This window comes from Podarcis pityusensis (genome assembly GCF_964106645.2).
Source record: "Podarcis pityusensis genome assembly, chromosome: 5".
Taxonomy (NCBI): Eukaryota; Metazoa; Chordata; class Lepidosauria; order Squamata; family Lacertidae; genus Podarcis; species Podarcis pityusensis.
Window position 1 is genome coordinate 95,685,572 of NC_138032.1, and position 24,116 is coordinate 95,709,687.

The 24,116-nt window shown below is 45.1% G+C and overlaps 1 protein-coding gene across 4 annotated transcripts in view; it reads right to left on the bottom strand.

Annotated features, from left to right (window-relative positions):
- Positions 1–22,931, bottom strand: part of A4GALT (alpha 1,4-galactosyltransferase (P1PK blood group)) — a 38,909-nt gene extending 15,978 nt beyond the window's left edge. The window contains exons 1-2 of one of the 4 annotated variants that reach the window (XM_081005686.1): positions 22,811–22,872; positions 22,479–22,672 (exon numbers count right to left, since the gene is read on the bottom strand). The gene's annotated coding sequence lies outside the window, so the exon portion shown is untranslated. Of the gene's footprint in view, positions 1–16,904; positions 17,412–22,478; positions 22,673–22,810 lie in introns of those variants that run through there. The other 3 variants (XM_081005687.1, XM_081005690.1, XM_081005689.1) reach the window with 3 other exon arrangements.
- Positions 22,932–24,116: the final 1,185 nt, after the last annotated feature.

Here is a 24,116-nt window from a genome sequence, read left to right on the forward strand (position 1 = left end):
GTATCATCACTGAAGCAGTCAGATACAATATTTCCTGCTGCCCAGAGTGAACACACAGGGAAATGTTGCCCCAGACAGGGAGGACATCCTGTCATACCTGCTCTGGAGCCTCCCCTCTCCCCGCTGTGTGTGACCAGGTAGATGGGCGTGACCCTAGCAGACCCTATAAAAGGGCTAGTCACAAAGCCATCTTCCTCTCTTTTGCCTTTTTTTGCTCTCTTTTGCTCTCTGCTAGCTCTTAGCCAGCAGCACATGACTCATCCTTACAGAGGATGGAAGCCCCAAGGTAGAAAGTCTGAGGCCTGGCTCAGACTTCTTTTCTCTACAAATGTTACTGTAACCACAAGATAAAACCAGCCTTCAGAATACTGCTGTGGACTGAATGTAAGTGAACTTTGCTCTCACTTTTAATCAAGACTGTCGTGTTATTAATATTATTTGAAGAGGAAAATAAAAGGGGAAACTGACAAGGAACAAGCCAGACTAGACTAGCCAGACTGGATTGCTCAACTTAAACAATTCTAACGAATTCATCAACTTGCTTCCAATCTGCAAGGGAATGTGCTCTGCTGCTTGCTGACTAGCGTGAGAGAGGAGGGATAATTTTTCCCCAGTCTCAATCAGTTTTATTGCACATAGCCAAAGGCTGCCGCAATGTACACAGAATTATTTGACATTTAAAAGAAAATATACTGAATTGATAAAAAAAAGACTTAAAACATTTATATGAGAGGAGGGATAATATTTACTCAAAATATCCTCTCCTACTTTCCTAAACATTCCCACAAGAGGCGGGTGGAACACCACTGGGCTCTGAGATGCATGTTACAGAGCAACACAGGAAGGTGTCCATAAAATGGAATCTGAATACATGGAACTAATCTGCTAAAATGTAAGAACATCCCTCCATTAGTTACACCTACATCCCTTGGAAACCAAAGCAAAAAAAATTGTCATGAAATTTCCGTGGGGTCTGAATCATAGCTGTCAACTTTTCCCTTTTCTTGCGAGGAATCCTATTCGGAATAAGGGAATTTCCCTTTAAAAAAGCGAAACGTTGACAGCTTTGGTCTGAATGCAACTGATTTGGTCTCTGAATGTTCCTCCCTGAGTCTTATGCTGTGTTGAAACTAGTAAGAAAGTGAGCCAGGCAAAATAGGCTAAATCTGTTTGCAGCCAGATGGGCAGGTATAAATTGTTATTGTTATTATTGTTATTTTCCATGGTTCTGAAATGTTGGGCCATCTTCAGGTGGACCTCAGCACTACAGTCTGTGCAGTTCCCTCCTCACTTGCCCACCTTGACCTCTGGCTGCGCCGTAGACTTTTGAATGGACCGCTACCAGAACCAGCAACTCCCCACTTGCTAAGTAACGGTGGCCAGGAGACTGTGAAGTTTGAGGGTTTGCAAATTCATAGAAAAATATTCATGTTGGTTATTTTAAATAATGGGGTTTTTAAAAAGGAGAAATAGAAAGGAGGGGATGAGAGAGGAAAGTTGTAACAGGAAGAAGTAAATGTAAAAGGAGCAGGGGAAAGGGAGGGTGAGGTATAAGATACGTAGGAGAAAGGAAGACGAAATAACGCAGATCGCTCTGCCCCCAGGGTGCATGGCATGGTGTCTGAGAGGCTAGCTCCACCGCTGACCTTGAGGTGGAGGTGGGGTGGGGGAAGAGGAACTGAAAAGTCTTCTCAGCTAAATTTCTCTGAATCAGCAAGTTCTGCCTGAAACAGGGAATGAAAATCCCAGGACCTCCAGAGTAACTGCCTATATTCACATAACCCTCCAACATTTCTCCAATGAAAATAGGGATGGCCCATTCCATAATGATATTTTTACTATTTATCCCCTCCACATCTTGCTTGGTTGCCCCAACCACTCTGGGCAGCTTCCAACATATATAATAACATAATAAAATATTAAACACTTTGTTTAAAGACTTCGCTCTGCAGGATTGCCTTCAGACACCGCGGTGTTCAGATCCATACCCTTCAACATTTCTCCAATGAAAATAGGAACGTCCTAAAGAAAAGAGGGACATTCCGGGATCAAATCAGAAATCGGGTCTGCTTCTCTAAATCGGGTATGTCCCTGGAAAATAGCGACACTTGGAGGGTAGGTATTCAGTGTATGGAAAGCTAAACCATGGATTCCTATTTATTCATTCATTCATTTATTTATTCATTCATTCATTCATTCATTCCCCGTCCATCTGGCTGGGTTTCCCCAGTCACTCTGGGCAGCTCCCAACAGAATGTTAAAAACAGAATAAAACTTCAAACTTTTACAACTTCCCTAAACAGGGCTGCCTTCAGATGTCTTCTAAAAGTCAGATAGTTGTTTATTTCCTTGACATCTGATGGGATGGTGTTCCACAGGGTGGGCGCCACTACCGAGAAGGCCCTCTGCCTGATTCCCTGTAGCTTTGCTTCTCACACTGAGGGAACTGCCAGAAGCTCCTCAGATGGGGGTGAAGACGCTCCTTCAGGTCTACTTGGCCGAGGCCATTTAGGGCTTTAAAGGTCAACACCAACACTTTGAATTGTGCTCAGAAATGTAGCAGGATTCAGGACCGGTGTTATATGCAGAGGTGTAGCAAGGCCAGGTGGTACCCGGTGCGGAAATCCCCCCCCCCACGACTCCAAAGCCTACAGTGAGCTGGGGGAAGGGGGGAGCTTTGCCACTTTGCCAGCGGCCCCAACAAGCCGTCGGGGCCGCCGCTTGCTGTAAGCTTGGGAGTCACGGGCACACTGAATGTCACCCCTCCCTTCAGGGAAGACTCCCGTCCTGTCCCCTGCCTGCCTCCTCCAGCTGGGAGCAGGGGCAACGGCGGGCAGCATGCCGAATGTCACCCCCCTCAGGATGACACGCAGGGCAGGCTGCCCCCACTGCCCCCACATTGCTCTGCCTCTGGTTATATGGTCTTGATGGCCTCTCCCAGTCACCAGTCTAGCTGCCGCATTCTGGATTAGTTGTAGTTTCTGAGTCACCTTCAAAGGTAGTCCCACGAAGAGCGTATTGCAGTAGTCCAAGCGAGAGATAACCAGAGCATGCACCACGCTGGCGAGACAGTCTGCGGCAGGGAGGGTCTCAGCCTGCGTACCAGATGGAGCTGGTAGACAGCTGCCCTGGGCACAGAATTGACCTGCGCCTCCATGGACAGCTGTGAGTCCAAAATGACTCCCAGGCTGCGCACCTGGTCCTTCAGGGGCACAGTTACCCCATTCAAGACCAGGGAGTCCTCCACACCTGCCTACCCCCTCTCCCCCCAAAACAGTACTTCTGTCTTATCAGGATTCAACCTCAATCTGTTGGCCGCCATCTATCTACAACCACCTCCACACACTCACACAGGACATTCACCGCCTTCACTGGTTCTGGTTTAAAAGAGAGGGAGGGCTTATCACTTTGGCAAAGAAATTTCCCAAGAGGGACAGGATGTCAATATAAATGACTGTGCCAAACTCTGCCTTCCTCAATTACCATTTTGCCTCTGCCTCTGCACAGCCATGTTGTGACTGGGGGCCTCCGTATTTTCCAGCTCTCTCAAGGGAGACGGGGAGGTCAAACGTTTGAGGACCCCTGGTTAGATGACTGAGAGTCAGCAAAACTTCAAAAGCTTTTCAAGAATGCTTGCGGTAGGGGATGGGGTGGAATTTATAAGAACTCCTTAAGACAACATAATTTTATTTCAAAATGTGCTGATTTGGGCTTGTCATTGAGAAAAATAACTTGATTTGTGGGGTGGGGTGGGGGTGGGGCTGCATATACTATGCATGAGATAATATTTTCCACCCAACCTTCCCATGAGTACAGAATTTCAATGATATTTTTAATATGTAGCAAGGCAGAAAATTTTATTAAAATATCCTTTTGTTTTGGAAAAATTGCCAGTCGTTTCCCTTAACTGAAAAAAAAATATTTTGACATGTATATGCTTCCCCAAGAAGAGCACAAATCTAGTTTACCCTGGTGGGCTCCCATTTCAGCCAAATTATTTCAGATATATATTGATCAGTTGTGGAAGCAAAGCATAATAATCCCAATATTTTAAAATGGTTGCAAAACAGACCACACTCCAGCATCCTAAGTGCAAATTTTAAAGTGTATAGTCGATTTCTATTAGATAAATAGGAGATTTAAAGGCACAGAATATGCAGCAAAGTAAAGAGTGGAAATATAGGCTGTTAGACCTTTAAAATATGCCCTTTCAGGGAGCCCCAGAATGTCCCATTTCCAAGCTATCCCACTTGCCTAGCACAGAGATAGACCAATTCTTATTTTTGCAGTATTAGTGAGGGTACTCAGGTAAGAGCTGTATCCCTGAATCATCCACCTTGACCTGAGGACACCCAGACTCATCACCAAGTGCACCAACTGTGATCACTCCTGGACAGGAATTGTCTAAGTGCATTGGTAACCTCAAGACTTCATTACTGCAATGTGTGCTGCAATGCCGGATCTAGGGCAGTGCAGCCAGTTCCCCTGCAAAAAACAAACTATACATTCTAAAAAATAGACTAACATTGCATTTCACGGGTGATATTATTTCCACTGTACTTTCTCTTAAGTGAAGATGCACTTACATTACACTTCCTAAATAGGAACAGTTAGGCTGCCCTCTTCAAATTATTCTTCCCCTTGACCTTTGCAGCCCTGATTTATTAGGTTATAAAAGTCTCACAGAATAAAATTACATTTCCCCAGATACTTTCCATACTGCAAGCAAGTGAACATAATTTACAATCGCTTGTACAAAGCTGATATTTAGATCCATCAGCACTGAAGCTGTGTACGTGCCGCTAAAATAGCCCAAGACTTCCACAGTATACAATGCATAAGTTTTATAGGATGCCTCTGTCAATATAAATCATATTTTACTGATGGAGGGATAGCCCTGCTTCATCGTGCATTCTTTGCATGGGTGTCTGGTGCCTTCTGAGAGCACAAAATTCTAGCCTGTTTCCGCTCAAGCTCTTCCACCTGTCAGCAGCTTTATACTCAACACATACGGAAGGCTCACATGTAAAAGACTTCTTCCAGTGAAGACTTAAAAAACAAAAAACAGTGTTCTTCTTCTGCATAAGTCCTCCCTATTTTGACCTCTGGTGGGCTAAAAAGGATATGATAATGTGCAGTAAAATAATTATACAAAAATTAAGTTGGCTGCCTGACTAATTGGGAGCACAGTTTTAGCCAACTACATTTTAAAATCTAACTTATTGCAGTCCTGCTTTAATTACTTAACGAGTGCCTTCTACTGTCAAAAGGTGGTCTTTAAAAACATCCACTTGTGAATTCATCTAAATGTAACAAAATGGTGCAAACAAAAACCTGAGGAGCTTCTGGCGGTTCGCCCAGTGTGAGAAGCAAAGCTACAGGGAATCAGGCAGAGGGCCTTCTCGGTAGTGGCGCCCGCCCTGTGGAGCGCCCTCCCTTCAGATGTGAAGGAAATAAGCAGCTATCTTCTCTTTAAAAGACATCCCTGTTTAGGGAAGTTTTTAATATTTAATGCTGTATTGTTTTTAACACTCGATTGGAAGCCGCCCAGAGTGGCTGGGGAAACTCAGCCAGATGGGCGGAGTATAAATAATAAATTATTATTATTATCATCATCATCATCATCAAAGATCTCAGAAGGCAGGAAGGAATATGAGGGAATACAGTCTTTCAGTTAGCTTGGACCTAAGCCATTTAGGGCTCAGCACTTTGAATTGTGCCTGGAAACAGACCAATAGGCCAGTGAAGCTGTTGTAACAAGGGAGCCGTCTGCTCCCTATAACCAGCCCCAGTCAACAATCTGGCCACAGCTCTTTGAGCTAGCTGAAGTTTCTGGCAGCCCCACGCAGAGCACACTACGGTAATCCAAACAGGATGTAGCTAAGGCATGTGTCACTTTGGCCAAATCAGACATCTCTGTATGAAACGAGTCTAGTTTTCAGTCATGAACCTCAGTCAGCCAATCCTTGGCAAGCGACACAAGGCAAAGGCTCAAACCCCACCCCATATTAAGAAAAAATATCTGGGACTGAGCTCAGTATTTCCACACTTCGTCAGCTTTTCCTGGTGGAAAAACAGCATCAGAGTACAAATACCATCCCACCAAGAAAAACCATTAGCGTTCACTAGAGGCAGAATCATAATACCTCAGGTGTTTTGGAAAACGCCTTGGCGACTTACATTTTCTAATCCTCATAGAAATGCATTTAAATTGAACAAGTGAATGCTGAAATAAAGATTTTAAGTGAATGTGAGATACAGACAATAATTCCCTTTTATATTGCTGTCATCTTTATTTATCATTCTCTCTGCTGGTGAACTTGAGTGACTGGGTGCCAGCAAGTCTGGAAGTAAAACCGGGCTGAGAGTTTCTACTACGGAAGTTGATCTAACAGAAGACGTAGTGAAACTGTTGGCCACAAACGTCTTCCTCCACACTAGGCTTCCCTGCACATGTGACTCACACCACCAACGTTTTCCTCTTAAACAGAACATCAGTGAAGAGAGGCTCTTTGCTTGGCTGGGGGGGGGGGAGGAGAAAGATTCTCACACTTCTGAAAAGTCTCATATTGGAAGCCAGACCGTTATGCATGGCTGATCAGATGCCATTGTGGATGCCACCACCGTCTGGGTATACACACTGACATCCATGTCACCCTAAGATCAGTAGCAGTGTGCATGCAGGCACTGTTATCTTTGTGCACAACGTGTTGCCATGGGGGAGATCATGTGAGCTGCCTCAGTTAACACAGGAAGATAAGAAGAACCTGCTAGATCAGGCCAGTGGAGCTTCAATGAAGCATGCCGTTCTCGCAGAGGACAACCAGCTGCCTGTGGGAATCCTTTGAGCAGGATCCAAGCACACAAGCATGCTCTCCTCCTGGGGTCCACAGCAAATGGTGTTTGAAAGCATTTCTGTCCCCATCCATAGTTCTCTCTTCCATTAATTTTTCCTATCCTGTTCGAAAGCCATCGTTGGCCATCACTGCACTGCTTGAAGAATTACTCTATTTCTTGGGATATCCACAAGTTTTATTATGAGAGGGAGAAAAACATTTCTTTATCTGCTTTCTCCATGCCATTCATAATTTTATAAATTATATTACTTGCATTCTCTATAGATTAAAAAGTCTGAAAAGCTGGGGGGAGGGTCCCTGTTGTTAGTCTGTCTCTCACAGCTACAATAAACCTACCATTAAAATTACGGACTGGTCACTTCCGGGGGCGGCGCGAACGGCAATGGCGGTCCTCTTCCACTAGTGAGGAGGAGGCTCCGCAGAAACTGGGTCGTCCGCTACGGCGAAGCGGAGACCCACTTTGGAAACCCACAGGCAGCAAGAGCCTGTGGTCTTGAGGCTCGGTGGGCGCCAGAAGCCACCTCCCAAACGTAAAAGGAACCCCGTAAGGGGCTCCGGAACGTGGAGGGGGGTAGCGGCGCTGTGAGCCGTTTCGCGATCTGTGGAGCGAAGCCGCGCGGCTGCTGCCGGTGAGCGCTGATCCCTTTTCCTGTAAATTTTCGATTCGGAAGAAAGCAACAACTTGTGAGTAAAGACTGAATATCCTAAATTTGAGACTAAAATTTGAGACTAAAATATTGAACTTGGCTGAAAGCGGAGAGACGTGGAAACAGGAAATCCGTCTTCCGCTGTCATTGAACTTTAAAGCAAGGAGCTGGAGGAGTGGAGGCGTAAAAAGAACTTTTAATCCTACTGATCTGAGCATCCACTGAATTTTCTTTCAAGCAAAGTAAGGACTTTAAGCTTATGATTTTGCATCTCTTATTTGCATCGTTTTACCTTTCTTCTACTGGAATTACAATTGGAAAGAGAAACCCAGGGTCTGGAGCTGCCTGAGCTGCATGAGAGACTGAGCTGTCAGTTCTGCAGATTTGGCTATTGTGTATCAGAACTTGCAATAATCTGAGAGTATCTGGACCTGCTATTTTGAAACACAGTTTGAAATACCAGTAAGCACTGGTTGAAACAAAGTGACTGTTAACACCAACTCTGCTAAATACTTGTTTTTGAAGGTTCTTGGACACTAAATTAGACTCTAATTTTATTAGAATTCTTCCCTAAAGACATCTTAAGCTCCCTCTAGAGGATTTGAGACTCACAACAGTGACTTTACATTTACTTTCTCTTTCCCGGCCTCCTGTTTTCTCTGGGCTTCTGTTTTCCCATGGGAATAACTCAGCTTGACCTTGACTTTTAGATAACGTTGGAATGAGTGGCACAAGAAGAAGGGGAAGAACTAGACAAACAACCTTGACAACTCTAACCTCAGCCTCGCAGATACGTAGATCATCTGTACCTACTCTGCCTTCAGAGGTAGAAGAAGCCGTTCTGCCACAGGCAAGGGAGGGAGAAACAGAGCAGTTACAATTGGAAGATATGGCCTCAGGATCATCTGCTTCTATTCTAGAGAAAATTTATGAAAAATTGGAATCTCTGGATAAGAAAGTGGAAGCTTTGGATAAGAAAGCAGATGAGCAAACAGCTAAGATTGATCAAAATACAGAATGTTTAAATAAATTAACTGGACAAGTTGCACGGAATACACAGGCAACTGGACAGTTGACGGAGGCCACAGCAGAAAATCGGAAATTGGCTGAGGACACCAGTCAAAAACTTGAAAATTTAGAACAAGAGGTAAGACCACTCTGCAAACAAGTAGGTGAACATCAGATTTATCTTTCTATGATAGAACTGCGAAACCGTGAGAATAATTTAAGGATTAGGTCGGTACAAGAAGCAGAAGGAGGCAACCTAGCTGAGTTCTTAACTAAAGAATTCTCCAAGTTTTGGAATTTAGAGGAAAAGGACTTTAAAATTGTGTCAGCTTTCAGGCTTGGAAGATTTACAAAGAAGGAGAGGCCCAGAGATTGCTTGATAACATTGAGATCAAAGGAGGAAAGGGATAAGATTTTGGGCTTACACTACGAAAAGTCACTGGACATTCTGGACAGAAGAATTGAAATTTACAAAGATATTCCTAGACAACTGCTGGACCTCAGATCCGCCTACTCTGAGCTTGTCAAACTATTAAGGAGCAACTCAATTGCTTTTAGGTGGGAATTCCCCCAAGGAATATCCTTTACCTTTAGAGGGAAGAAGGTTAAAATCAGAACACTGGAAGATAGAGATAAATTTCTGTCTACATACGGAGAGGACCTTCAAAAAGGAATTGAACTACCCTTTGGGCCTGGAGCACCGGTAGTACCGACACCCGTGGAACCTGAAGATCCTGCGAATAAGATACCACCCCTAGAAAAATAACCAGATTTATTCAGGATGTCTCTGCAACTTTTGAGCTGGAATATAAATGGTGTAACATTCCGGAAAAAAGGAAGAAAATATTTCATATATTAAAAAAAGATCAATTGGACATTATTTGTTTACAGGAAACACATGTGACAAGGCTCCACAGAAAAGTGTTAATAAATAAAAGACTTGGCCAGGAATTTATATCTTTGGATAGATAGAGTAAAGAAGAGAGGTGTGGTGATATATGCGAAAGAGAGCCTGTCACCTAAATTTCTATTCAAAGATGAACATGGAAGAATTTTGGCAATTGAGATACAACATCAAGGAGAGAAGCTTTTGATATTAGGAATCTATGCACCAAACGAAGGGAAATCGGAATTCTACAGGAAGTTGCATGAGATTATGCTGGACTATCTGGACTATAACAACATCATTATGATGGGAGACATGAATGGGGTTGTATCAACCAACATGGACAAGTCACAAAATCAAAATGTTACAAAAGACGGCAGACTACCTAAAACTTTTTTTGAAATGACAGACAATATGGATTTGATTGATATCTGGAGGACAAAGAACCCCTTGGGAAGAGAGGGAACATTCTTCTCTGAAGCCCAACTGACCTGGACAAGAATCGACCAAATATGGATATCTAGAGGTCTCGCACCTAAGGCTAGAAAGGTGGAAATCTGCACAAAGACCTGCTCTGACCACAATGCAGTAAAGATGGACATGACACTGTTACCAACCAGCTCTTTTAGATGGAAGATGAATGACAACTTGCTTAGAGATCAGGAGATTACTAAGAAGGCCCAAAAAGCTCTGAAGGACTACTTTGAGATAAATATGAACACCACGGTGGAAAAAAGAATCGTCTGGGACGCAAGCAAAGCTGTTATGAGGGGATTCTTGATACAACAGAATGCAGTAAAGAAAAGGACACAAAATGAGAGAAAACACAAGATTCTGGACAAAATAAAAGAATTAGAGAAGAAGTTAAGATTAAACCCGAAGTCACAGCCAACTTTGAGAGAAATTAAACTCTATCAAGCACAATATTCTAAATTGATAAACCAGGAAATAGAGTGGAAGGTCAAATTAATGAAACAAAAAACGTTTGAGTCGGCGAATAAATGTGGAAAACTGCTAGCTTGGCAGTTGAAGAGAAGACAAAGATTAAATACAGTTACAAACTTGGAGATCGAAGGAAGAAATATCCAGAATCCTGTGGACATTAGAAAGTGTTTCCAGAGATATTTTAAGAAATTATACACTCAAGGGCCGCAAGACGAGGCTGAGATCAAACAATTTTTGGGAAAAAATGGATTACCAAAATTGTCACAAGAAAACAGGACAATCCTGAATTGTAAAATAACACGACAAGAGATTGAACAGGCCATTCAGAACATGCAATTGGGCAAATCTCCAGGGCCAGATGGGCTGACCTCCAAGTACTATAAGACACTAAAAGATTATTTGATACAACCCTTGATGGAGGTCAGCAATGAAATTATGGAGGGGAATAGGGCGCCGGAGTCGTGGAAGGAAGCGTTTATCACATTGATACCAAAGTCGGAAGCTGAAAAGACACAACTTAAGAACTATCGTCCCATCTCTCTTCTAAATGTGGATTACAAAATATTTGCAGACATTTTGGCAAGTAGACTTAAAAAAGTTTTAAATGAAGTAATTCACAAGGACCAGGCAGGCTTTCTCCCAGGCAGACACTTGTTTGCTAATACAAGGAATATTATTGACATTTTGGAACTTTTGCAAACAGATATAAATACAAAAGCAGTCTTAATTTTTATAGATGCGGAGAAGGCCTTTGACAACATTTCCTGGAAATTTATGAAGGGAAATTTAAAAGCAATGGGAGTGGGACGGGGTTTTGAGAATGGGATTGAGGCGATATATTCAGAGCAGAAAGCTAAACTGATAGTTAACAATGTGGTTACAGAAGAGTTTAAAATTGAAAAAGGAACACGACAAGGCTGCCCTATCTCCCCTTTGTTATTTATTTCGGTTCTGGAAGTGCTCCTGAATATGATCAGAGGGGACCGGTTGGTGGAAGGAATTCAGGTCGGAGAGAAACAATATAAACTTAAAGCTTTTGCAGATGACTTGGTTCTGACCCTGCAGGAGCCAGAGTCTAGTACGAAAAGAGTATTACAACTGATTCATGACTTTGGTCGGGTGGCGGGATTCAAATTAAATAAACAGAAAACTAAGGTTTTGGGGAAAAATTTGACAGACACAGAGTCAGAACGGTTTCAGAAAGAGACAGAACTAAATGTGGTTTAAAAAGTAAAGTACCTAGGGGTAAACATAACAGCAAAAAATCTGAGTCTATTTAAGGATAACTATGAAAAATGTTGGGCAGAAATTAAGAGAGATTTAGACAGTTGGACAAAATTGAAACTTTCTTTGTTAGGCCGAATTGCTGCTATCAAGATGAATGTATTGCCAAAGATGTTGTTTTTGTTTCAAACACTCCAGGCTCTGGATAAGACGGAGTGTTTTCAGAAGTGGCAGAGAGATATTTCTAAGTTTGTCTGGCAGGGCAAAAAGCCCAGAATTAAGTTTAAGATATTAACTGATGCGAAAGAAAGAGGGGGCTTTGCCCTGCCAGATTTAAAGTTGTACTATGAGGCCGCAGCTTTTTGCTGGCTAAAAGACTGGCTACTTCTTGAAGACACTGATGTGTTGGATTTGGAAGGGTTTAACAATGCTTTTGGATGGCATGCATATTTATGGTACGACAAGGTTAAAATCAATAAGGCCTTTAAGAACCATATTGTCAGAAAATCACTGTTTAATGTCTGGACAAAATATAAAGACTTGTTGGAAAATAAAACTCCAAGGTGGCTTTCACCTTTGGAAGCTAAGGCCCGAAAAAGACCCAATATGGAGGCCAAATGGCCAAAATATTGGGAAATACTAGAAAAAGATGGAGACAACTGGAATTTGCAGAGTTTGGAGAAAATGAAGGATAAAGTGCGAGACTGGTTACATTACGCTCAGATTAAAGAAGTTTTTAAAAATGATAAGAAACTAGGGTTCCAGGTGGAAAAATCGAAACTAGAAACAGAACTGTTAGAACCAAAGACTAAGGTACTTTCAAGGATGTATAACTTGCTGTTAAAATGGAATACACAAGATGAAATGGTTAAATCGGCTATGATAAGGTGGGCGCAGGACATTGGGTATAATATCATGTTTGAGGACTGGGAAAGGTTGTGGAGTACGGGGTTGAACTTTACTGCATGCAATGCTTTGAAAGAAAATGTAATGAAAATGATATATAGATGGTATATGACCCCAGTCAAACTTGCAAAAATATACCACCTGTCTGATAATAAGTGTTGGAAATGTAAAGAGAATGAAGGAACATTCTTCCACCTCTGGTGGACCTGCCCTAAAGTGAAGGCGTTCTGGGAAATGATCTATAATGAACTGAAAAAGGTATTTAAGTATACCTTCATAAAGAAACCAGAGGCCTTCCTTTTGGGTATTGTCGGCCAAGGGGTGGTAAAGAAGGATCGGACATTTTTTATGTACGCAACAACAGCAGCAAGGATACTTCTTGCAAAGCACTGGAAAGCTCAAGATCTACCCACACTGGAAGAATGGCAGATGCAACTGATAGACTATATGGAACTGGCTGAGATGACCGGCAGAATCCGTGACCTGGGAGAGGAGAGGATGGAGGAGGACTGGAAGAAATTCAAGATTTATTTACAAAAATACTGTAATTTGAGTGAATGTTAAGCAGGATGCTAGATCATAAACAATTGAGCACCACTAAATTAGATGATTTAAGATAATGAGTGAGATTGAAAAAATATAAACTTCTTTGAGAATTATAAGATTATAAATAAACAGATGGGACATAAGAATGCAAATAAGATGATAAATTGCTGGCAAAAAGTTATAACGATGAAAGTGGGAGCGGGAGATGTGAGGAAGTCCAAAGAAGATGTGAAATTATGTTAAGACATATGCTATATTGTTTATTATATCTATTTCTATTTTAAACCCTAATAAATATTTAAAAAAATAAAAATAAAGTCTGGAAGTAAAACCGGGCTGAGAGTTTCTACTACGGAAGTTGATCTAACAGAAGACGTAGTGAAACTGTTGGCCACAAACGTCTTCCTCCACACTAGGCTTCCCTGCACATGTGACTCACACCACCAACGTTTTCCTCTTAAACAGAACATCAGTGAAGAGAGGCTCTTTGCTTGGCTGGAGAGGGGGGGGAAAGGAGAAAGATTCTCACACTTCTGAAAAGTCTCATATCGGAAGCCAGACCGTTATGCATGGCTGATCAGATGCCATTGTGGATGCCACCACCGTCTGGGTATACACACTGACATCCATGTCACCCTAAGATCAGTAGCAGTGTGCATGCAGGCACTGTTATCTTTGTGCACAACGTGTTGCCATGGGGGAGATCATGTGAGCTGCCTCAGTTAACACAGGAAGATAAGAAGAACCTGCTAGATCAGGCCAGTGGAGCTTCAATGAAGCATGCCGTTCTCGCAGAGGACAACCAGCTGCCTGTGGGAATCCTTTGAGCAGGATCCAAGCACACAAGCATGCTCTCCTCCTGGGGTCCACAGCAAATGGTGTTTGAAAGCATTTCTGTCCCCATCCATAGTTCTCTCTTCCATTAATTTTTCCTATCCTGTTCGAAAGCCATCGTTGGCCATCACTGCACTGCTTGAAGAATTACTCTATTTCTTGGGATATCCACAAGTTTTATTATGAGAGGGAGAAAAACATTTCTTTATCTGCTTTCTCCATGCCATTCATAATTTTATAAATTATATTACTTGCATTCTCTATAGATTAAAAAGTCTGAAAAGCTGGGGGGAGGGTCCCTGTTGTTAGTCTGTCTCTCACAGCTACAATAAACCTACCATTAAAATTACGGACTGGTCATTTCTTCATCAGAGGGCAAACGGGCAAATTTAGCAGGGGATCAAATACTTTCCCCCCTCACTGTATTTACCACACCTTCCAGCTGTTGATTGGAGAGACCTCAGCATTGACACGGAAGTCACCTCCAAACTGAGGAGATCCCAACCCCAAGACCACCTTGGTCAAGCAGTCAGCAGGGCAGTAGGATATCCCTGGACCACAACCTTATGATCAGATACTCAATAAATGTTGACTGTGACAGAAAGCCCATTTCTCTTCCTAGCTTCCGTAAAAACAAAACTTCTCCTCCTCCTCCCAGCTGCACTTCAGTCATGCCTTGTTCGGAGCCGGACCATCCATGAGGTGGACTCAGGCAGCGGAATCCAAGGGGGGCTGCCACGGGGGCCGCCACTGCCACCGCAGAAGTGGGGGAAGCAGTGGTGGCTTCTAGCTTCTGATGAGGTCCTGTGAGAGCCCCACAAGATTTAGCCGGAACCTGGAAGCTGTTCCTGCCACACAACCCTGGTAAGCAAGGCTTTGGCAGGGCCCCTTCCTGTTTCATCACAGGGAGGGAAATAGGGTAGGCCACCTCTGGCATGAACGCTGCACAGAGAAACCAGCTGGACCAGAGCTGGACTCTCTGACTCATCCAAATTTGTCTCTTATAATCAGGTCTCCTTCTTCCAGGATCAAGTCCCGGATTATTGTTGTTTTGTTAGTTGCCAACAAAATAGGGGGATGTAGGGAAGGAAGGGGCAAGTGAAGCAGTTGCAGTTTGGGGAAGCCATCCGTTTCCCTTCTCTCCTGCGTGGTTTGACCTACAACAGTTTCCCTTGTCAGGACATATTTCCTATGCTGAGAAACTGTGCCATCCCCCTCCTTCCCTGCCAATTATAGGCTTTGCCAGCGTATACCATCCCTCTCTGCAGCCATTCTGAGACACCTTTCTCAGATTGTGGGCTGCGTCCTTGACACCCCTAAAGACAAGAGGTTGTTTGCCTGGTTGAATAAGTCTGGCCAGTACCAATACTGGCAATGTACACAGTCCAAATGAGTGCAGTTCCCTATTGCCTACACTAACTGGCAGCAGCCACCAAACCGACCGGGAGCAACCACCAGATGAAAATAGTTCAGTATTGACTACACTAACTGGGAACAACCTCTATATAAAAAAACACAGACAGTTCAGCCTCAGGATCCTCTGATTTATCAATGAAATAAACCTCAACATGACACCTGTGTCTTTGCCTGACTAAATAGCTGGGGGGGGGGGCTAGCTCTAAAGTGAATCAATTCTAAGCAATTCCTCTACCAAAAACTGACCCCCGTATATGCCGACACCAAACACAAGGAATCGCAAGGTCCCCACAACAGCAGCCAGACATAAATAACGCTCAGCATCTTTCCACCACTATCAGTACAATGAATGGGCTGGATCACTCGCTCCTCCGCACGGCCTTTAACTATTTATGTAGCGTGTTAAAATATTAGTTACCTGCTTCTCTGTCTGCTAACTACCTAGCTAAGCCACAAGTTAAAATCCCTTGGCCCCCAATAAAATCAGCACTCGCCAGCCAAGCCAAGACTCTGAGAGGGGCGGAAAGGGGGTGTTGATGCAGTGGCGTAGCGTGGGGGTGCAGGGGGGGCCGGCCGCACGGGGCACAACATCTGGGGGGGGGCGCTCGCACTCGCAGCTCTCTGCCCCTACCTGGCTCACTCACTCTCTCTCACTGCAGTGCTGGCTGTGCGAATCCGAGCCGAGCCGCTGGGTCGCCGCCCACTGTGGAGGGGGTGGGTGCCAGGCGTGTGGTGCGGAGAGAGAGAGGGGGACTATCTGGGGGAGGGACAGTGCAGCGGCCGCCCAGTGCAGCGCTGAGCGCGGGAGAGAACCACACCAGACCAGACCAGGCAGCAGCAAGAAGAAGCTGGCAGCGGCGGCAGGTTAGGGGTTAGGGGGCGCAAATTACTTGCCTTGCCCCGGGTTAGGGGGCGCAAATTACTTGCCTTGCCCCGGGTTAGGGGGCGCAAATTACTTGCCTTGCCCCGGATGCTGACAACCCACGCTACGCCCCTGTGTTGATGTGCCAGGAGGCCGGGCCCACGTGGGGGATGGGGGGGCCTCTAGCTCCCACCAAGTGGTCCAACAGAATGGTGGAGAGGAAGGAGATCGAGGAAGAATGAACCGAGCCCACGACCCGGGATCAAGCCTCGTCCAAAGCGCAAACAAACGTGGAGCGAAATGGCACTCTAACCTGCGGCTCAACCTCTTCACACACGCGCGCAAAAAGAGGTGCGGTGGGGGGCAAACTGCCTTCAAACACTCGGCGCGGAGGAGGCAAGGGCCAAGATGAGCAAGTTGCCCGGACCTTCTGAAGCACACAGACACAACCACAAGGCAGCGGGTCCTTAAGCTCAGGCAGACAGGTGCAGCAAGCCGGCGCAAGGAGAAGCGATGCGAGGAAGAAGAAGGCACAAAACAGCAAGCGCAGTCGCGCGCGCCGAGCATTGCAAGTTCTCCAGGACCCGATGCAGAGAGTCACCACCAAGCAGCAAAAGACCCGCGACCCCAGGGACGGGGTGGGGCGGAGGACGCGCGGAGGAAGGGGCCGGGGAGCCGCCCTGGCGCACGAAGAAGGCCCCTCTGAATTCGTCCTTTTCCAGCCCAGGACCCAACCCGGCCGGCACAAGGACGGGTCACTCAGGGTCACTCACCCACCGCGGGAACTTCAGCTGCGCGCTCCTCCCTGGATTGTAGGCTGGACTCCGCGCGCGTGAATGCTCAAAGCGGGAGACGGAGGGGAGAGGCTGCGCAGGCAGGGAACTCCGGGCTGCTGGATCCGACGCAAAACCAAAAAGCTCAATCCAAAGGTTGCAAGAGAGGATCACCGCGCAGGATCCAACGATGAAGGGCAAGGATGCAGCGTAGCCCTGCGGCCGCGCCAAAGTTAAATTTCCCACAGTCACGCCCCCTACCGGCGCAGATTAGCCAGGAGGCAGGAAGGGGTCGCCATCTCCACGCGCCGGATCACTGCAGGGTCCCGGACGCCTGGCCCACCGAAAAAGGGGAGCGGACTTTGGGGAAGCCATCCGTTCCCCCTTTCTCCTGCGTGGTTTGACCTCCAACAGTTCCTCTTGTCGGAAAGTATTTCCTATGCTGAGAAACTGTCATCCTCCACCTTCCCTCCCAATTCTGTACTAGGCTTTGCCAGCATCTGCCAGCCCTCTCTGCAACCGTTCTCTCCCACCTTTCTCAGATTGTGGGCTGCCTCCTTGACACCCCTAAAGGCAGCGGTTTGGTCACTTGCTGAGCAGCTCTGGCTAGGACACATGCTGGCAAGGCACACAGTCCAACTATGCTACAGTCAGATCTCTTGGTTTTAACATAATTCCTTAATCTCAACACAGCAGGCACCAGCGAGTACAGAGAATAGAATTTTTGCTTTAAGACGAAATCAAAATGTTTTCTTATGCTGTGCCTTTAGGAAACACATAGCATAGGAAAATACGACATTCTTAGGACAGCTATTAATAGTTTGATTTCTCGGGGGAGAAATATTTATTTAATAAACTAAGTCCAGCTGACATCAACCATATTTAGACCTTAACTCTCAAGATTGGGAGGAAGCAAAAAAAGAAGCACACACTCACCAATACTGCCCAAATTATGAACATTAAGTTGTAAACAGCACCTGCCATTCAGATCTTTCTTCTGCCTATAGAGATGAGATTTTTATACAAAGGAAAGTGCTGTCTCCAGCCACTATGTGTGTTGTTGTTGTTTAGTCATTTAGTCGTGTCCAACTCTTTGTGACCCCATGGACCAGAGCACACCAGGCACGCCTGTCTTCCACTGCCTCCCGCAGTGTAATACTACTCAATTCAGCTGAAGCCACTATGTAATGCTACTCGATTCAGCTGAAGCCTTGTCAATCTCCAGCTTTATTAATACGAATACTACATTTTCCATGGACATAGCATTGTAGGATTTCTTTATTTCTGTTTCATCTTACAAGGAGCTTACAAGTTTCAACTAGTGCCAGAGACAGATTCAAGTAACTGTGGGATTTTACATTTTCAACTTGTAGTAATATACCATACAGTTACTGATTCTCACTTGCATGCATGAAAGGGTTAACGAGAGCAGGAAATGATCTCAGTTACCATGAGAGCAATTAAGCAGGCTCAATGAAATTAGAAGGGTCCCTGAGGGTAATCTAGTCCAACCCCCTGCAATGCAAGAATCTCAATTAAAGCATCCATGACAGGTGGCCATCCAACCACTGCTTAAAAACTTCCAAGGAAGGAGATTCCTTTGACGTTTAATACGAATCTCCATGTCTCAACATAACGGAGAACAACTAGCTATACATAAAGGTAAAGGGACCCCTGACCATTAGGTCCAGTCGTGGCCGACTCTGGGGTTGCGGCGCTCATCTCGCTTTACTGGCCGAGGGAGCCGGCGTACAGCTTCCGGGTGATGTGGCCAGCATGACTAAGCCACTTCTGGCGAACCAGAGCAGCACACGGAAACGCCGTTTACCTTCCCGCTGGAGTGGTACCTATTTATCTACTCGCACTTTGACGTGCTTTCAGACTGCTAGGTGGGCAGGATAACTACCATATTTTTCGCTCTATAAGGCGCACCAGACCACAAGACGCACCTAGTTTTTGGAGGAGGAAAACAAGGGAAAAAATATTCTGAATCTCAGAAGCCAGAACAGCAAGAGGGATCGCAGAAATAGTACCTTGGGTTAAGAACTTTGCTTCAGGATGAGAACAGAAATCACGCGATGGCAGTGGGAGCCCCATTAGCTAAAGTGGTACCTCAGGTTAAGAACAGTTTCAGGTTAAGAATGGACCTCCAGAACGAATTAAGTATGTAACCAGAGGTACCACTGTACTCTGCTTTCCTTTGGGCAACATCAGCCAGGCCAAGAGGGTGGTCTTGTCATCTGGGCAGCCCAGGACCTCCAGACACACTGCCCAGGCTTGCACCCCAGGGAGGTCACTTTGGTGCTGCTAACACAATGGTTTGACCCCCCCACACACGAGGGTCAACTCCATTCTCTCTCGAGACAGATGGACATCAACAGTAACAATATTTATAGACATCCTGGATTCTGCAAGTTATAAATCCAAGAACGGTACCAAAAGTGGTTGAGTGCAAGTTGGACTGACTGCACTAAGCAACAAGGAAGGTGGAAGACGTACCAGGGAGAGAGGGAGATAAATAAAAAGATGAAGCAACTCAGAACTCCAGAACAACTCACTCTTTCCAGAAATGTAGCAGAGAGGTAGAAATTCTTATAAATATTGCTAGGTATTCGATTTCTTTAACAGGTTACAACTGAGTGAAAAACACCTAGCTAATTATGAGATTGCATGACAGAGATTCCAGGCATATTACCCTCCAAAATAAAATGGATGGATTTGAATACTTTATCAACAGATCTTGGACTGGGTGTGTCTATACCACCCAATGACAGTGCTGTAATCAACGAGGGCACAATTACTGCTACCGTAATTGAAAACTTTTGGGTGTATAGAAAAGAAGAAGAGAAACTATGCGTCTTCCTGAGCCATGGCAAAACTGGCTGTTGTGTGATGAAATTTCATCTATCAAAGCAATTACTGCTGCTGTGGGCAGGACTTTCAATCAGTCTCATTGCCTTTCACTCCCATATGATCCTATGAACTGTGATCACAATTAGACAGCTGGCACCAGTCAATGGAAGTGCTGCAGAACAGACACCTCCCAAACAGCCTGCAGCTGCTCCATGCAGAAATTGGGGTGGTAATTGTGCACATGCCATGCAAAGGAAAATATTGAGAATCCATTTTGGATCTTTCAATTGATTGGGGGGGCAGTAGTAGAAGATGCAGGTGGCGCTGTGGGTTAAACCACAGAGCCTAGGGCTTGCCGATCAGAAGGTCGGCGGTTCGAATCCCCGCGACGGGGTGAGCTCCCGTTGCTTGGTCCCAGCTCCTGCCCACCTAGCAGTTCGAGAGCACGTCAAAGTGCAAGTAGATAAATAGGTACCGCTCCAGTGGGAACAGCGTTACCGTGCACTGCTCTGGTTTGCTGGCCACATGATCCGGAAGCTGTACGCCAGCTCCCTCGGCCAGTAAAGTGAGATGAGTGCCGCAACCCCACAGTCAGCCACGACTGGACCTAATGGTCAGGGGTCCCTTTACTTTTACCTAGAAGAAAATTGGAAGGTTTCTTTTAGCACATTATTCCAGAATACTAACTGAATAATGGACGATGACATGTGGCAGCATGCAAAAAACAAACAAACATACATACACACAAACACACACCCGCAACTATATCACTCTAAACAGTTAGTGTGGAGAAAGGCCCATAGTCTGTGTCAGCCCAGCCTGGTCTCCTCTGACTGGGAATTGACTCTCCAGCACAAGGTCTTCCCAGTTCCTGCTCCTTGAACCTCCTTTAAATAGAGATATCAGCAGCTGGGTCTGGGATTTGCAGCAGGCAATGTGTGTGCTCTGCTGCTGACATATGGAAGGAGTACATTCCAGTCTCCCTTCCCAGGCGAGAATACATCCAGATTACAAAGAATTAAAAGGTACTTTCCAAGTTTCAGCAGAGAGATAATAGCATTGGGGAGAAGGAGGGAGAAGGAGAAAGTCCCGTGTTTTCCACACTTTTTTCTATACTTAGTTTCAATTACTTAAGATGGCTGTAAAGAAACTAACGTGAAGGTTGCACGAATAAGTTCAGGTACTTTGCATTGAGATAAAGAACCAATTTGTTCTTCCCTTCCAATTAGTCAAGGTGGAGGAAATCTCATTTGCGGTGCTGTGGTATGAATTAGACGAGTGAACCTGATTCACAGCAAAAAATAAAGATTAAAGCACAATATGACTTCAGGGACCTGGAACGCAAGAATTCCACCAACATACTTTACTTGAGAACGCTGGCATAACTTCTTCTTGGAACTCAGACATTTGCTATTAAAGGCCCTTGACGTGCCCATCTAGTGTTTGTCCAGAAGCCCAGCTTGCTTGCTCTCTCTCTTTCTCTTTCTCTCTCTCTCTCTCTCTCAGTTCATATCCCAATTTTTACTCTTATCTTCCCTCTCACCTCTGTCCTAAATGCTTCAACTTCTTTCTTTAAATATTTAATCAGGATCAACTATGCAAATGAGTTCCAGAACAGCAGGAGTGGGGGAATCTCAACCACGTAAATCTGTTATAATAAAAGAGAATCCTGAAGCACCTTTCAAAGCCATGCTAATTAATGGCTAACCTACAAGTACTTATAGAGTCTGGGGCACTTTTCAATCAAACATATAGTATATTTAATACTCATAAATTTAAAACAAAATGAAAATGTTTTGGTTCTTTTGTTGAATAATTTACTAGCAAAGAGGTTGACTTGGCAATCTAGTCCCTTGTGACACCCCTTGTGTGCATATCATCAGATGTGCCTTTATCCACTATGTTTATTCCGTACTTTCTATCAAAAACGGTCAAAAGGTTTAATAATACTGAAGACGAAGCACTCCCTGTTTGAACTGTAGCCAGAGACCAGGCCTGAATGTTCCTCCTTAATGGGGAAATGGAGACCTAGCAATAAACCTTCTGTTCTTACATTAGTGTAAATGACAAGTTTCCTCGCCAGCTACCTTTCGCCTCTCCTGATAAGAACATCAACACTGTCCTGCTTACTCAGACCAGCTAGCCTAGCTTTTTGTTTTCAAATACTAGCCAATCAAAAGTGCCTGGTCACTCACAAGCAGGACGCAACACAATCATGTCCCTCTGTTGCTGAACCCCAGCCACCTGGAAGATTTACTGCCCCCATACATGGAGCTGTGTTTAACTATCCTGTGCCATGCATTTGTCTGCCTATGTGAACATCATCTGAGAGAGAGGACATCTCCACATCTCATGGTAGTAACCCCCCTCGAGTTAGTTGCATGTTGCACAAAGTTGTACTCCTTGTCTTATTATTCCCCATCCAATCATGACGAAGAAACGCAGTTTCACTGACTGTTCTCAGATATTGCACGCAAAGCTTTTAACCCTCCAGAGAGCTTTCTCCAGCAGATGTGTGCCTCTTCCACAGTGCAAGAAAAGTCACTGAAGGCCGCAACTTCTTCCCACTCCCACCCTCCTGCCCAGAAGGGACGGCATCTCAAAGGCTACACAGCAGCTAGGCAGCCCCCCTCCTCTGTGAGCTTTTCCCAGCTTCAAGCCTTCAAGTAAAGTCTCACCAAAGCAACCCTTGCCAGCCGCCTTCAGAAAATAAAGGCTTACCTTCCAAAGCGATGGGCTCTCTTGAGATGGGCACTTCTGGCAGGTGCCAGATGCTTTCGGAACAGACAGCAACTGTTTCTCCTTCCCATTTCTCCAAAAAGGAAAAAGCTCCACTCCCAGATAGTGGAGTTGTCATCATTTCCAAGCCCCTTCTAGCCACACCTCTCCCTTTCTTTTTCTTTCCAGCTCAAGTCCTGCTTGCCAGAAAAAATAAATAATACAAGCTGGCCGCTAAGCTCACAGTTGTTATTGTTATGTGCTTTGTAGGGGAGGTTCTGCACTAGCATCTCCTGCGCCTATGAAAGCAACACAGAGAGTTTTCCACTACTCACCAATGCTTTCAGCTCATCAGTCCAGCAGGTGATTAATTCATCAGCAAATACTGATTAGTGGGTTTTGTTGAGAGCGAGTCCCTGCAAAAAAAAAATGCTTTAAGGCCTCTCCCAATGCTTACAGACATTTACTAGGAAATTGTAATATGACACTCGGCTGTAAGCATTCCAAACAAAATCGCCAGCCTTTCCTTCCTCAGGTCCTTGCAAATTAAGAGCACCACTGAAGGCAAAGAAAGCTTCATGAGAAATGATGGACTTGGAAACTAAGCCTGTTCTCCCAGCAGCAAAATATCAATTCTTGAGGGGGTACGACTCTAATGCTCTCATGAATCTCTGCCAGGTAACAGGTTAATTGGATCTGTTTACAGTAAACAGGTTAATTAGGAGCAGGGCTTTTTTATCCAGCTGGAGCTCAGCTCCAGCACCTCTCAGGTGTGTGCCATTGCCATTCTAAGAGAGCAAGGAAGAAGTTTGTGGTGGGCTCCAGCCTCTCTTTTTCTAGAAAAATAGCACTGATTAGGACTATTTACAGAGATAAAGGTCTTCTATTTAAAGGTCTTCTCTTTCTTTGAAGTGGGGAGTTTACAGTGCTGAGAGAGAAATGTAATTTCTGCACAAACCTCTCACAATATGGCTAATAATGCAATCCATTTATCACCAAGTAATTAATAGTACCGCTTAGTGTTTATGCTGCATATTTCAAGGGTTCAAAATGCTTCACATACTTAGGAATCCTGACCACAGCCCGGAAAGGCAGAGCAGTATTCTCCTCATATTGAAAACTGGAGTTGTGGTCAAGTGAGGATTGCCCAAGACCACCTCATGACCACCTTTAAAGCCCTAAACGGCTTCAGCCCTGTATACCTGAAGGAATATCTCCACGGGGGTCCAGCTCCAAGGGCCTTCTGGTGGTTCTCTCACTGCGAGAAGTGAAGCCACAGAGAACCAAGCAGAGGGCATGCCAGAGGGGCCATGGCCTCGGGCGTGGATTTTCGAGGGGCGTTGCTACGCATGGCCCGGCCGGTGCTCCTCATTTGGCATCAGTGGAAGCAATGCTCACAGAGAGGAGCAGCAGGTGAGGCCACTCTGTGTGCATTGACATGGGTGTGCCTGCTTCATGCTTGCCAAGTGCCCTCAGCTAGCTGGGCTCCCCCCTGCGCAAATGACTGGTGGGAAGGGGGCCTCAGCTCTGCTGGCAAGGAGTGTGTCAGGGATTGGGCAGAGGAGGAATGGTGGAGACTGCCTCCCCAACTGGATCCTTCCAGGGAGGAGGAAGAGGAAGACAGAATTACAACAGGGGTTT